This window comes from Tamandua tetradactyla, chromosome 17 (assembly GCF_023851605.1).
Source record: "Tamandua tetradactyla isolate mTamTet1 chromosome 17, mTamTet1.pri, whole genome shotgun sequence".
Classification (NCBI taxonomy): domain Eukaryota; kingdom Metazoa; phylum Chordata; class Mammalia; order Pilosa; family Myrmecophagidae; genus Tamandua; species Tamandua tetradactyla.
In genome coordinates this window covers 37,982,021-37,997,917 of record NC_135343.1, presented here as the reverse complement: position 1 = coordinate 37,997,917, position 15,897 = coordinate 37,982,021, and the positions used below count along the sequence as shown (strand labels likewise).

General features: G+C 45.3%; 1 long non-coding RNA gene and 1 other non-coding gene across 2 annotated transcripts; both read right to left on the bottom strand.

The window, feature by feature from the left end:
• Positions 1–1,499: 1,499 nt before the first annotated feature.
• Positions 1,500–15,614, bottom strand: LOC143661574 (uncharacterized). The gene is made up of 3 exons (XR_013164698.1): positions 15,433–15,614; positions 11,846–11,981; positions 1,500–1,696 (listed from the first exon to the last, which is right to left on the bottom strand). It is a non-coding gene; the product is annotated as an uncharacterized LOC143661574 (long non-coding RNA).
• LOC143661818 (small nucleolar RNA SNORA25) lies at positions 8,165–8,295 on the bottom strand. The gene has a single exon (XR_013164863.1). It is a non-coding gene; the product is annotated as a small nucleolar RNA SNORA25 (small nucleolar RNA).
• Positions 15,615–15,897: the final 283 nt, after the last annotated feature.

Below are 15,897 nucleotides of genomic sequence, written 5' to 3'. Positions count from 1 at the left end.
CTCCTTGGTCACATGGCCTTCTTCACTGGAGTCTCTCCCCAAATCTCCCTCACCTTTCTCTTATAAAGGCACTGGTCATTGGATTTAGGGCGCACCTTAATCAGTACAACCTCATCTTAACTGGATGACATATGCAAAGGTCCTATTTCCAGATGAAGTCACATTCACAGGTACCAGGGGTTAGGACTTCAACATATATTCTTAGAGGGATACAATTCACCCCACAACAGAGAATGAATGCACAATGCTTGCTATTATTTTCTTGAGCAAAGAAGTTGGGGAAGGAGAAGTTGCCCTAGCTATGGGGCTGTGGACAGTGCAATCACTGTAAATGCCACCTTGCTCCTAGGCTGTGTATAATGTGATAGGCTAAGGACCATCTGGCTGAATGACATAGCTTCCTTTGAAATTGTACATTTCACACCCATCTCAAGTGTGCTTCAGAGGTCCTTGGTTTCAGGGAAGAGAAGGTGTCTAGGCTGGCAGACCTCATTCACAGATGAGCTCAAGGGCTCATGTGACAAACATCAGAATAAGAGTTATGGGGTTATTGATCTAAGGCAGTTCCCATGGTTAGGAATTGATTGAGCACTTTTGATAGAGAAAGCAGATCCCAACCACAGTTCATCTGGCTTGGCCTCTGCTGTGAACAGGTGGAAGCTCAGCCCTTCCCCAAGAAAACACAGTAAGGACCCCTGCAGTATTTCCCAGCAAAACTGGCTTCCTGCTCTGTCACCAGGAACAGGCTGTTGCTGGAAGCACGTGGCAACTGCATGGGAGTTCCTGTCCAAGAAGTTCGCAGTCTTCTCTGCTCACAGTACCTGAGATTCTGGGAAATCAGCTCTAGTTTCAGCCTCTGGGTTTTCCTTGTCATGAAATGACTGAGTTCCTCAGAAACAGGTGGCTACAGGGGAACTAAAAAAGAATATGAAGCAAGACCCACACAGCCCTAAAGAGACGGTTCTCAACTCTGCAAACTTTGATGACAAATCCTGTCAGTCCTCACACCTTGGAGATAATGACTGTCTTTGGGGAATATCTTCGCAGGTATTCTCAGCAACTGGTTATCCAACCTGCACCTCCTTCCTTGGAGGAAGGCTTAGCATAAAACCATTCAAAAGAGTGTTTTAACCCTCCAGTACTTTTTTTCCTTTCTTTTCTTGTTCCAGTGCTTACTTGTTCTTTTTGACAGATCTTCAATTCAATAATATCTACCTCGGCGTGGATATAAGGGGAAGAGCTTGAGTAGTGACCACGTTCTAATCATCTCACATCCCCTTGGGAAGAAAGGACACAGCACTGGACTCTGAACCTTTAAAGGGCCAAGGTGTTTACAAGCCTTGCCCCCTCTAGAAGAGACCCACGCGTAGTAGCAAAGGAAACAACCCCAACCAGTTGGTTATTTACAAGCCTTCTTTGCCCATTTGATGAAGGAAGGCTTTTGGATTAAACATTAAAACTGATTTTCAATTCCCAGAGGAAACTGAACATTCCCACTCACTGCCCAGAGGGTGAATGAAGAAACCGATGTTGAGAAAGTTGAATCTGGGTTTCTTGGAAACAACTGGTTTGTGTGCATGGGAGGGCTCCTTCCCCTTCTCCTTCTCAGCTCCCACTCTTGTCCTCCTTGAGTGGATAGTACCATCGCCACAGCTGCAGGGTGAATGGTGTGTGCAGACAGGCTCCCCAGCAGCACCTCCAGACAAGGTTGGCAATGAAAGAAAAGCAAAAATGAAGTCAAAGTAAAATACTGCCAATGCTTTTATTGCAGTTGGCTTCACATTACCCCTAATGATTTGTAGTTTTACATTTAAAGCGATTATCTTTTGGCAGCTACCCTGCCTTTAAATAAGTGTCTGTTACCCCAAGGGCCTGTGGTAAACCCAAAGGATCCCACAACAGGACCCAGAGTGAGGACGTGCACACACGTGCAGCTACAAGCAGGGCAGCCCCACCAGCCTGGGGTCCTGCATGAGGCGGCCTGAGGCTGGCACCCATCGTGGTCACTACTTTGGTGACCATCATCCTGCTGAATGCTTTAGCTTCCACCTGCCATCTATTCCCATCCTTAATGCATAGAACAAATCTGGTAACCTTTGCTTCCTAGGAGTATTCAGTGTGTGCACTAAAGGATCATTCCTCATCCCTGCATCTTGGAACATGCATAGGCTTTAAAACAGCTAGAAAGCTCTCCAGAGAACTGATTGCAGAATGCAAGGTTAGATGTATTTCAGCAGGAACGCTCAGCACCTCCTCCCTCACATCACACACCTTAAAGTGATAGGAGAGTGAGGAGTGTTAGGGGGTTAGCACAGAATATTCTGGTCCTCTTACCAGAGACTGAAAGCTCTTTGGAGCAACTGACCAGATAGAAATTCAATCAAAATGGGGGAACAGGAAGAAGTAAACTAAGGGGTGGCTTGGGAAACTATTTCTCCCCCAAATACAGATGTCCTCAGATAAGGGAAAAGAAATAATGCAATTACATCAAGTCCCTAGTCAGCGTCTGGCACACAGTAGGTATACCAGTTAGCTTTTTCTATGTGACAAATCACCCCAAAACTTAGTGATTTAAAACAACCATTCTTGCGGCTCATGGTTCTGCAGTTTGGCAATTTTGGCTGGGTGGGCTAAGCCAGGCTTGCCTTCTGCCTTACTAGTGCTCTGGGGTTGACTGGGGACTGGCTGATTGAGAATAGCCTTGGCTGGGGCACCCCTCTCTGCTCCACATGGTCCCTCATCCTGCAGCAGGCTGACTCAGGCCTGCTTATGTGAGTTCTGAAAGAGAGCAGAGGTTGGCAATTTCTCTTGAGGCCTAGCTCAGGGCTGTACAAATGACTTAACCTTATTCAATGCAAGTTGCTAGAGAAGTCCAAATTCAAGGAGTAGAGAAAAGGCTTGCATCTCTTGACGGGAGAAATGCAAAATCATTTTGCAAAGGAGTATGCATAAGGGAACAGAAGGAGCATGGCCGTTCTTCTATCTACTGCTGTAAGTACAAATAAATTCTTTGAGTATATAGGAATTATATCGTCATGTCAGTCAACAAGCCTAGAAGGAAAGGGTATGTGGGAAGACAAACCCATCAGACAGGCAGAGAAGGCAGTCGAGGTGGCATGTTTGTTAATGCTTGCTCCAGCCCCGTGCCCCGAGCCCCCACCACCAGCCAAGCCCACCAAGGACCCCGGGTCCACCCCACTCCCCCACCCTTGACACAAGGATCTAACTGGGCCCTAGTCCTGCCCCCAAGGCACTAGCATCTGGCTAGAGACTTTCTTGCCTTCTGTCTCCCAGTCTAGCTCTCCCGTTTCCTTATGAACCATTTGTCTTCTCAATGGAGTCATCTCACTTTCTCTAGGACTTGAAGCTCTGCTCCAAGAGTGAGGGGTTCACTTGGGATGTTTATTTCCCTGTTATTTGGATGTCACTAAATGGTTAGTAACATAACACAAATGGCCAGAATCCATTTTGTTCCTCGAATTGGCTAGATGTTTTAGAAGCAAGTGTGAAGGAGCACAGACTTTGTCTCAAGGTGGCAGATCTGTTTAGCCAATTCCCTTCAGGAGTAGAAACTGTATCTCCTTTTCCTTCTGATTCCTACCTCATTGCCATTACACATATACTCCAAAAACACTCACAAGACCTGTGGTGTTGTATTTCTTCAGTAGAGCAGATACTGTTGGCTTCTCCTCTCCATCCACTCGATAGCCAGTTTCCAGCTAAGGGTGAGCAAGTAATACTACACTGCCCTATTAGATGTAGGGAAAGCCAACCAAGTGACTTAAAAAAAATAATAATAATAAGCTTTACATCTAAATAAATAATGAAATGCAAAACAAAACACTGGCATGCTTTTTGCCTTCCTCCTTCTTCCTGACTGGAATGTGGACACGAGGAGGTACAGCAGCCACCTTGTGACCATGAGGACTAAGGGCATGAGCTGAGGATGGTAGAGCAAATCAACAGAAGCTTGGGTACTTGCTGACTTATTTGAGCACCTGCACCAGCTCGAAGGTTGTGTAATTTAGTGTAAATCACGGTTGGTCAGGTTTTCTCTTATTTGTAGCCGATTTCCTTACTGATGCGGGTAGGATGCTTATTGGTTTCAAAGGATTCCCAGAAAAATAGCTGAGAGAACCGAGTATTTCTGAAGAAGCCCCAGGACCAGATCACTCATAGAAATCATTGTCTACTTCAGGCTAGGGGTTTCTACTGCAGCTTGATTGCAAGGAAAATAAATCAGGATCAAGGAGGCCAGGTACCATCGGTTGTAAGGTAAAGCATTATTTTATGTATCACTAAGAAAAAAATGCTCTCAAGTCATGCCACTGATTGTAAGATGCATCCATCCCAATTTCAGAGATGTTAAAATGTGAGAGGAAACAAAATCAATAAAGTATGACATATATTTGTTTGCTTTCTTGATTATTGCCTGCCTTCCCCATTAGGTCAGAGATTTCTGCCTGTCTTGTTCTCCACTTGTCTTCCATAACTAGAATTGGTTCAGGAACAGCCTCCAAAAATATGTTAACAAATGAATAAAGGTTCTAGTCTTAGCTTTTCAAAAACTTCCTGAACCACCTCGGCTGGCCAAAGCATTTCCCCTTCTCTGTGCCTCATCTCCCCATAATGCAGTTGAACTGAACCTCTCTGGAACAGAAGAAATAAAAGCCTCACATAGATGCGAAACAGATCCGTCCTCTACACCACCATGGCGATGCCTCGCAGGACCTTAGCTGGATGCAGGGAGGCCTTATTCTCCACCTTGGAAATCCTTCTTTCCCAAGAGCCCAATTCCTTCTAAAGCCCTGGGCTTAACCCTTTCTCCACCAAGCCTTTCCCAACATTCGTCTGGATTACTAAACGCCCTCCCTGCTAGTGGACTGGGGAGGAGGAGAGATGCAAGATGCCTCAAGCAAAGAAACAGTGTTTTGTAACTTCCCTTTTCAGTGGAAATCAAGAGCTTCTCTGTGAGGAGGACGTGCCAGTGTGTCACCGGTTCCAATTGTTTTTAAGTAATTATCAACCTGTGTCTTTCAGAGTCTTGCTTAACCCAAATCATACAACTGGTGAGGAGCAGGGCTTGTGCCTCCTCCTGCTGCAGTTGCCCATTATCCAGAAATAGTCAAGATAAGATCAATAGCTCACACACGTAGCCCTTTGCTTATGTTCCCTCATTTGACTTTCACCAGAACCACCCCATGGAGTAGAAAGTACTGTTAATCTCCATTATCTCCTTTTTGTGTGAGTGAGGAAACTGAGGCACAGAAGTATTAAGTCACAGTAGGTAGCACAGACTGGCTTTGAACCCACATGGTGGCACTAGAGCCTATGCTCTTAACTATTATGCTCAACTGCGTTGAATACCTCATTTGTTCCAGGGTCTGTGCTTGGCCTGATAAAATAAAGCCCAGTTCCTACACTGAAATTGCTGATGCTCTAGTTGAGAAGACAGAGTTGGGGGCAGATGGGTACACAAAGTATCACAGGAACACACAAGAAAGAAAAAGGCCTGTGCCTGTGGGCAATCAAGGAAGACTTCTTAGAGGAGGTGATGGTTTTGAAAAGGGCACTGAAGGGAAAGTGAGAATTTGCTAAGTTGGTATAAACCCTAAAATCAGTCAGGATTCTCCAGAGAAACAGAAGCAACAGGATATGTATATGTGTGTGTGTATATATATTTATATGTGTGTGTGTATTAAAAGATTTTTTTATAAAGAATTGGCTCACACAATTGTGGAGGCTGTCAAGTCCAGAGTCCATAAATTCCAGTAAGAATGATGTTGAAGTCTTAAGTCTGAATTCCTGGAAACTCAGGAAGGAACGGAGGGTATAATCTTGAGGAAGAATTCCTCCTGATCCCTGGAACCCTCAGTTCTTGCTCTAAGACCCCCAATTGATTGGACAAGGCTCACCCACAAGATAAAAAGTACTCTCCTTTACTTAGCCAACTGATTATAGGTGCTAATCCCATTTACAAAACACCTCCACAGCAGCAACTAGGCCAGTGTTTGGCCAAACAACTGGGAACCATAACCTAGCCAAGTTGACACCTAAAACTATCCATCATTATAGACAAAGGGGGCGGGGCATCCCGGGGAGCAGAAGCTGGAGGCTGGAGGTGGGGAAGGGAAGGAAGCAGAGGAGATGGCAGAAGGTGGGGCTGGAAACAAGGCAAGGCGCCCCATGGGAAGGGAGTTTGCCAGCCTTGGTCAGGGATCCTAAAATGGATTTATACCACCAAGAGACAGACTCACTTTGCATTTTGGAAAGAGCTCTCAGGTAATTAGTTGCAGGGAGAGGGACAGGCATGGGGGTTGCAGTGGGGAGTAAAAGAGAACTGTATTTGGAGCAGACTGAGTTTCACATACCTTATTAAGCCAATTTAGCACTACCCTGAGTGACACTGTAACATTGGTAAGTGCAGACCAGCCTTAGCCTCAAGTATTGGAAAGAAAGGCCATCCCTGTCTGCAAAACTTGCACAAACGTTTGAGCCTTCCATGTCTTCAAGTGGGATGGCTTGACTTTTGCAGGCTTTGTTCCGACATCTAAAGCAACCCTCTCTGATGTCTAAAATTCCATCTCCAGAAATCATTCCTTTGGATTAAGCACTGAGCTCTCTTTTCCGGAGTTTCTCTCTTTTTTTTTGTTTGTTTTCCTGAAGTAGTTCTTTCTTTCTTTATTTTTAATTTCCAAAGTGCCACACCCTTTTTACAGAAAAAGAAATCATATAAACATACTAAAGATGTTTTTATTTCCTTCCCAGCTGTGGTAGAGATTCTATAAGTCCTTCATTACCCATTTTCCCTTGTCTTTTGGCTGTAGAACCCTAATCTATTCTGGTTGGCAAAGTGTCTCACTAGCAAACTCCACTTCCAAGCCTTTCTTGCAGCAATGTATGACTACGTGACTAGATTTTGGAAATGATAAGAAGTGAAAGCTTTGTGTAGGATTTCTGGTTAAGCTGTTTCAAAGGACCTGACTCACTGGTGGCGGAGATAGAGGAAAGCTTTAGTCTTTCTCCCAGCCTGTAACCCAATGTGATATGATGTCTGGAGCTTCAGCAGCCATCTTGGGTCAGGAGGTCACCTTAAGGATAGATGCCACATATAGGATCGTGATCAAGAAGCTCCCATACCAGTCCTGGACTGCTCCCCTCTTATATGAGAAGGAAATAAACTTCTATTTAGTTAAGCTGCTATTATCTTGGGTATTCTGCCATATGTGAATGAACCAAAACATGACTGATGCACCAACCATCCCCATCTTTTTAGAGAAATGGGCTGGCCCAGAAGTGGCAGCACCCTATACCCTCGACACCTATGTCCCTGGGCATGGCTGACTGAATTCTGCAGAGGCAGTTATCTGACCTAAATAGAATTCATCCATAGGTTGCCTGAAGCCAGAACCCCCCTCTCAAGAATTAGGGACCAGGTCATAAGGACTCTCGTCAGTTAGTGTCAGGGCTTGAAACAGGAAGTCACATTGTCATGAGGTGCCAAGGCACCATGATGGGGCCATGTGCAAGCTGATAATTGAGTTAAGAAAGACTCCTGCTGAGTGAAAAGACTGCGGTGGACACAGATAGGGGAGATCATGGAAACTGAGAGTGAGAAAGAGCTGAAGAAAGTAGCTGCTCGGAGACATTTCATTTCCCATGAGGCCACAGCGTGCTGTCTACAGTTGAGTTTCATGGAAATTCCAGTTTTCTACAAGCCTTCTTTTTTTTAACTTAAGCCAGTTTGAGTGAGTTTCTGTTTCTTGATATTAACAGTTCCTTAACACAGCCTTGCATACTGTCTCATAATTGCCTTTTCCACTTCCTAGTTTCCCTTCTATGCCTTTTTCACTACCTAGTTTCCCTTTTAAAATGCAAATGCTCCCCAGGAATGTAATTCATAAGACGTCAATACTTTAGGATGAATTACTTTTGTTATCCTCCTGAATGGAAGCTGGGAAGAAAGAGGCAGGCAGGGAATATGAGCTTCAGGGTATGCTGAAGGGATGGAAAGTGGTTATGAAAAGGGGAGTGAAACAAAGTCAGAACCAGATCTGGTCGACCTCACAATTTTTTTTTTTTTTTTTTTTTAAAACTTTGAGCCATTTATTTGGTTATTCACATCGTCATCATCATGGACTATGTTTACAATGAAATGACTTCACCTTGTATCTCCCTTAGGAAAAAAACAAGACACTTTAGAGTGACAATGTCATCCTATGGAGAAGTTCACTGTTTGGTCATAGCGTTAAGAGCTCCTGGTTTCAATCCCACAAACCCTCTTTGAAATGACCTATCGACCTCACAATTTTATAGAGGCCCAGCCAGCTTACAGAACCTTCTCATTGTCTTTGGGTCTACTGGGGGCGCAGATTACAAAACTGCTGGAGATAATTGTTCCAGAGGACAGAGCTACAAAACAGAAGATAAAGAATAGCTGGATATCTGGTATATTCAGACCAGGATCTGTGGTTCATACCTAATCCTACAAAATTCAAGGTTCTTCTATTTTGCTCTATGCAAGAGAATGGTGTTTATCCTGTGGCACCAAAAACATGACGTCCAAATTCAGAATATGGGGTAAGGAAGATATTGTCTGTATTTTAAAACCTCCTCTACTCTTTGAGATCAAGGGAAAAAGGTTTATTTTGTCCAGAACCTAAATTTTCTATACCATACAATCTAACTCAACTGTCTGAATAGATCATTTGCACAATCCAAACACAAGGAGCCCAGAATAAGAATGAGGGCCTTTAATCCTGTATAGTTTAATGTAATGCATGGATACATCCCAGAGTATATTAGCCAGATAATGAAAAAGTATTGGCAAAGCTCCTTGAGGGATAAGAGAAAAAAAATGAAACTATTAAACTTTACCAAGGGGGAAACCCCTGATACTATGTCAAACATTAAGGACACCCAAATCAGTAGGCTAAGTCCTTGATCTTGAAACTTGCTCTTGTGAAGCTTATGTATGTAGTGGACAGCTTATCCTACCTATAGGCATGCCTAAGAATTACTTCCAGAGGACCACTTGTGTTCCTCAGATGTGGCTCTCTCTCGAAGCCCAACTCTGCAAGTGAAACCATTGCCCTCTTCCCTACGTAGGATATGACATCCAGCAGTGAAAATCTCCCTGGCAATGTGGGAGATGACACCCAGAAATGAACCTGGCCTTGGCACCATGAGATCAACAATGCCATCCTGACAAAAAGGGGGAAAAGAAGTGTAACATAGATAAGGTGTCAATGGCTGAGAGAGTTCAAATAGAGTTGAGAAGCTACTCTGGAGGTCACTCTTACACAAGCTTCAGTTAGACATTGCTACCTATCATAACTTGCCAATCTCCACCAAAACCCTTTCCAGCCAATCCTAAAGAATACCTAGGGCAATATACAAAATTCTACAAAGATTCCATGCACTAGGGTAACTTTCCAGAAACCTAAAACCTCCAGATGGATCCCTGGGCCAGATAAGTACTGAAACACAGAGGAAAAGGAATAAAAATCAGCATTCCCAGTTACACACCCAAACAAGTGTCTTTTTCAATGGTAACTTTCAGGAAGGGCATCTGAAACATCTCCACCCTCAGAGCCTCCAATAGCAAGTGCCAAAGCCACATTTTTATTTACTTGTTCTTATTTATACATCTTCTCATTCCACAGAGGATCCGCGAGGGCTGCCAACTTTATGTGTCATCAGCATCATTACTCCAAACACCTACTGAACACTGGCTTCGCATGAGGCCAGAAATAGAACAATGTCTAACACAAACTGAACACTAGCTGTAGGCCAGCCATTGTGCTAAGTGATTTACATGAATTAGCAGTCTGAGGAGGTGCTATTGTGTTCCATGGAATACCATCAGTTGTAAGTCCCACTACTATTTTACTTTCTGCCAAAAAAGAAAGGAAAAGTTCTGTCAATGAACTGAAAGCTGCAGGACCATTCTGAATATGCTACATTGCAGCTGTCAAAACAAATGACCCTGAATCTCAAGGCTGAAAGAAGAGAGGTTTACCCCTCTCCCCTTAAATGTCCTTTGGCCACAACTCAGCACCACGTTGCCTTCACTCAGCCTTCACGAGGTTGGCAAAACAATCTTCATACGAACTTTGCTGATGATTGCTGGGCGCGGATGAGGAAGGGCACAGGGTGAACAACCACAAGCTATTTTTTAAAACTTCAGTCCGAAAGTGACATCATTTCCTCTCTCACCCTATTGGTCAGGGCAAGTCACATGGCCACCCCTGAACTCAGCTCCCGGGAGTTGTCTCCTCCTACAGGGTAACAGTGATACAACCTCCCGCCCCCAGGTTGATTGGAAGTCATGTTATGATTCCAGAGATATTAAAATGGAAGAACCTGTGCATCCTGGAATTGATGACATATGAAACTGTCACCCCAGTACGCAGGTGATGATCAGAGCCTAAGGTCAATCACATCTGACTTCCGAGTTCTTGGAGTGCAGAGCTGCGGCCTCCACTCAGATGTCACTGAACCCTGGACCTCTAACCATTCTCCTTCCCCAGTGTGCCTGGAATGAGCCCTTTTGGGGTGCTTTGACCTGTCAGGTGCTGGGAAAGCACAGGAATCCCCTAAAAGTGCTCTCCATTTATTAATTCTTTTCTTTTTTACCCTCCCTTTTATTCAAACATGTATTGGGCCAACTCTGTCCCGGACACAACACTGAGGAATAAGACTCTAGTTTCCATCAACAAAATGTCCCAGGGGTCAAAACAAAAGTTTCGGAGAGGTCAGTTATTAGCTGTGCTTTAGCAGGGAAATGTGGGGAGAAAGGCATGCACTCAGAGGGCAAGATACACGTGACCCCTTCCGATCCTGGGCTGGCCCTTGTCGTAAATTGCTCCATAAAGAGATGACTATTTACTCCAGGCAGGGGCCTGGTGATTGTGGCTCGAGCGAGCGCCGAGACGCCAGTGAGCTGGCCGGTGGAATGTGAGTGTGGGTGGAAGCGGCCACCAGCTCACACCGAGTCACGGAGGCTGAGAAGGGAGGGCATCGCCTCTGCCTTGGTGCCACAGGAAGGAGTGAGGTCGGCAGGTCAGAGGTTGGGTGGGGCAGAGGAGGGCTGTCTCAGGGCCGCAGCTGATCCCTGCCTTGGCAAACAGGCCCTGAAGGCAAATATTGCCCAATACAACCAACCAGGATCAAGTTGGCGTTCCAGAATGCTCTGTCAGGATGTAAATCAGATTTGTCCTGAGAACACCCAGGAAGCCTTCTGTTGACTGGTTTGAAATTCAGAAGCTGCTGGCTGGGGTGTCAAGTGGGGCTTCTGAAAAGTAAAGATTGGGGATCCCATAGCTGCCCCCTCTCCTTCCCAGAGCAAGGGTCTCAGTAGTGAGCAAGTTTCCAGACAGTTTAAAACTGGGCAATAAGTGATGCTGAGGGGTGGGGGGAAGGAAGTAGAAAGAATAGAATGAGTCGGAGGGGGATGTGGACAAAATTAAAGTATCTTAAAAGCCAGCTACAGGATGGCATCCCTGGTTAGTCACGGTGTAATCTGAGCTCACAGTCCAAGCTCTGCTTTATAAAGTGCAAAGGGATTATCCTTTGGAGAGGAGGTGTGCCTGAGGCCCCGTGTAGGTCAGACAGCTGCTGGGCTCCCGCCTGAGCTCCAGCTCCAGGCTGGAGGCCCCTGAGCCTGGGGGCCTGGCTCCCATCAGCAGATGCCCAGGGACCCCTGGAGAAAGGGCTCACTCGGGGCACCTTGCCCAGCTGGCCCCCATCTCCACATTCAGCCACCCACACCCACCCTCAGGACCTGGGTGGCCACTGGCACTGCTCGTGTCTAACGAGAGCCTTGTTCATGTCCCCTACTCACTGAGGATGCCCCCTCTCCTCTCCCTGACCAGCTTCAAGACCGCCCTTCAGAACCACTCCAACGCTGGCTGTCCACATGCTGTATGTTCACTCCTTGCATGTCTCCCTCAAAGACATGAATGCGAAGCCAAGCTGGACTAGCGAAAAGAAAAAAAGAGGGCGTTTATTGACCCGTGGAACCCATCTGAGGAAAGTGCCAGCTAGTGTTGGCCCTGGCAGACCAGGGATTTACAGTCCATCTGTCTGTCTCTGTGGGGTTCTCTCAAGAATGTTTTTCTCTTTGATAGTTTCATTCTTGGGAGCTGGCTGCTACCCCAAGGCTGGAACATGGCCCCAGACCCCTGCAGGTTTCTTTCCTTACAACCTTGTAACCAAGGAGAAGATGCCCCTCTTCCTCTCTAGCTCTAGAAGGCAAATCTCCGGGAAGGACTCCATGCTTTGTGTGCGTGTGTGTGTGTGTGTGTGTGTGTGTGTGTGTGTGTGTGTGTGTTTAGTCTGAGCAGACTTTGGAGGCAGGTGGTGCTGGGAAGACCAGAGCAGTCACATAGATGTTTATTGCAGGTGTAAACCTTGGAGCCTCAACTACATGGCAAATTCCTTAAAAGCAGGGATTCTCTCTGATGTTTTTCTGGTGTCTTCCAACAAGCTGACTGGTTGATTAACTCAAGATAAGCAGGCCTGGGCAGGACCACTGATCATGAAGAAGAAACGAGCCATTAGTGAGGCTTAGAGTGGATCTAGAATCCTCAGAATCTTTCAGGTTCTCTGGAAATCCAAAGTGATTAGGGAAATTCCAGACCTCTGACACTGCTGCTGCTACTAAGAGTAAAACTCCCTGTCCCCCACCCCCATCCCAGTCCTCCCAGGACTGAGGAAGGCAGCGTTTGCAGGGAGGCTGCACTGTTCCAAGGATCTCTGTTCATCTCTCTCCCCATCAAAGATCCTGACCTTAGGGGCTGACATAAAAATTGCCAATGACGGGGGTGGCAGCAGCAGCACTCACTTTAGCAGAAATTATACCAAAAGTGTATCTTAGAAGACAGCCAAAGGGTTATAATTTGTCATTTAACGTGTCCTTTCAAGGGGTGCTAATTTCAGTGCCTTTCAGCTTTGTACGTGCTCTCCTTTCCACCCTGAGGCGACCCCAGGGTGCCCAGCAGTTACCTCCTGGTTTGGAGCCAGCCCCTCCTCCTAGCGTTCCTTTGGGCTCACTCTCCAAATAAGCCTGTCTGCAGAGTCAAAGCAGGGTGGGTTGAGCTCACTCCTCTGTTTGTGGACATTTATTGATTAATCCATCGGTCGATAAGTACTTAGTGAGCATCTGTTGTATAAGTCATTGTGCCGGGGCTGAGAGGCCCCCTGAGGAGTGTAAATCTGGACCCATGTTCAAGGAGCTTATGTCTGTGTAGTGAGACCCCTGAAGAGAGATGAGGCTGGACTGGATGGTCTTGAAGACTCTTTTGGGGGACGTCAATACCGTATGGTTATAGGCTAAGCAATCGGGTTTGGGCCAGAGCCTGAAGGATGGGTGGGGTCTGAGTCCCCGTTAGAAGTGGGGTGACATTCCAAGGAGAGGAAAAGGTGAGGAAGCGGGAAAACACAAGTTGTGTTCTAGGGACAAGGGTTTGACATGCTTGGCCAGAGCAGAGTATTTTAATGAAGAAATGGTAGAAGGTTTACTGTCATGTTGGTTAAAGCTAACGAATCCATAACGTATCCCAGAGGCAAAAAAGAGCCAGGGAAAAATTGGAGCAGGCAACAAAACAAAGTTGACTAGTTTTCACGATAGTGACACCACCTCTGTGGGACACTATTGGTTGTGCTCAGGGCAACCATTCTCCACTTCTTTTTTCATAGCAGAACCCCAGCTTTGCTCAAGATCCATCCTCCCCCAAGCAGCCATGAGCCCCAAAGAAGCCCGCACCCCGAGTTCTAGAGTAGGTCTGACTGGTTCCAGAATGAGTATGTGACCCAGTTCCGGCCAACGACAGGCGAAGGGACGTCCACTAGGGGAATCTAAGAAAAACGTCCTTGCTTCTAAAAGAAACCCCCCAAAGAAATGGTCTCTGTTCTTACTGTGGGTGTGGCCATGTGTATTTTCCCACCAATCTGAGAGTGAAGGCAGCACTGAAGGTGGTAGAACAGAGTGAGGAAAAGAACTTAATTCTTGATGACATTGTTGAGCTACTGAATCAACCACCCTGAAACCTGCCCTTCCTGTTTCGTGACAAAAATATATTTTCCTGTGGCTTAAGCTAGTTTGAGTTATTTTTCTGTTACTTGCAGCCCAAACTACCCTCACTGTTTTACCTCAAGCTTTTTTTTTTTAACTTTTTTTATACTATACTATTGTATAATATAACATGTACACAAAGCAAAGAAATAAAAAAAGCAATAGTTTCAAAGCACTCTTCAAAAAAAAAAAGCAGTTACAGAATAGATCCCAGAGTTTGTCATGGGCTACCATACGATCCTCTCAGATTTGTCCTTCTAGCTGCTCTTGGCTATTGATATCTTAGTTCTTCCATACCCAATTATTGAAAAGACTATTTTGTTCCAGTTCAGAGGATTTGGGGGCCTTGTCAAAAATCAGTTGACCAAAAAAAAAGGGTGGGCCATGGTGGCTCAGCTGGCAGAGTTCTCTCCTGCCATGCTGGAGACCCAGGTTTGATTCCCGGGGCCTGCCCATGCAAAAAAAAAAAAAATCAGTTGACCATAGATTTGGCCGTCTATTTCTGCATTCTCAATGCTTCTGTCTTTGTGCCAGTACCATGCTGTTTTGACCATTGTGGCTTTATAATAGGCTTTAAAGTCAGGGAGTGTTAATCCTCCCACTTCGTTCTTCTTTTTTTAGGATGCTTTTAGCTATTCCGGGTCTCTTTCTCTTCCACATGAATTTGGTAGTTAGCTTTTCCAGATCTTCAAAATAAGTTGTTGGAATTTTGATAGGTACTATGTTGAATCTGTAGATCAATTTGGGGAGAACTGACACCTTAATTATATTTAGCTTTCCTATCCATGAGCAGGAAATGTTTTTCCACCTATTTAGATCTCCTCTGATTTCTTTTAGCAATGTTATGTAGTTTTTGTGTACAATTCCTTTATGTCCCTAGTTAAGTTCATTCCTAAGTATTTGAATCTTTTTGTTGCCATTTTGAATGGATTTTTTTCCTTAACTGACTCCTCAGCTAGGGTCATTGCTTGTGTATTAAAATGTTACTGATTTTTGCACATTAACTTTATATCCTACCACCTTGCTGAATTTGTTTATTAGCTCAAGTAACTTTGCTGTAGATTTCTCAGGATCTTTCAAGTATAGTATCATATCATCTGCAAATAATAAGAGTTTTACTTCTTCCTTTCCAATTTGGATCCCTATTTCTTTGTTCCTCCAAGCTTTTTAAATCTTTTTTCCCATTAAGCTTATCCTACACCCTCACAGGGCACTCCTGCTCTAGGACCCTCCCTGTTTCTTGGGTTCTATTGACCACGTTCTGTTATTACTATATTTCATGTCATCCCAGAATCATTGCATCATAGTTTACTTTCACCCCTCTCTTGCCAGCTCCTTCCAGTCCCCACACTCACCCCCTCAATCCCCAACCACAGATCAACCCAACTCTGTCTTTGCTGCTCCAACTTCTGAGCTTGGGTAACAAGCTATTTCCATTTGCCTGAGACTAAGGGGGCTCCTGGGTCTTGGGACTTAGGGTGCTAAAACTAGGACAGTCCTGGGTAAACCTGGATGGTGGGTCACCCTAACTTGGGCTGATGAGACTGCTAGGGAAAATCACCCAACCATGCACTTGTCATTACCAATGACTAACCTGTAGTCCATTGTGACTTGCCCCAGCTTAGCAGTCCCATTGTTCACCGCTGGTTAGCCTGACACCATTAGCCCCCTTCACCTCAGTGGTGGTGACAAGTCTTCACCATGGCCCTCAAACTGCCTACCCACCTCCCACACAACCCTTTTGCAGTTGATGTCTCTAATTTTATAGGAAAGATACAAGTTTGAGGCCACAAACTCTGTCACCCTCCAGTGTTCTTGCT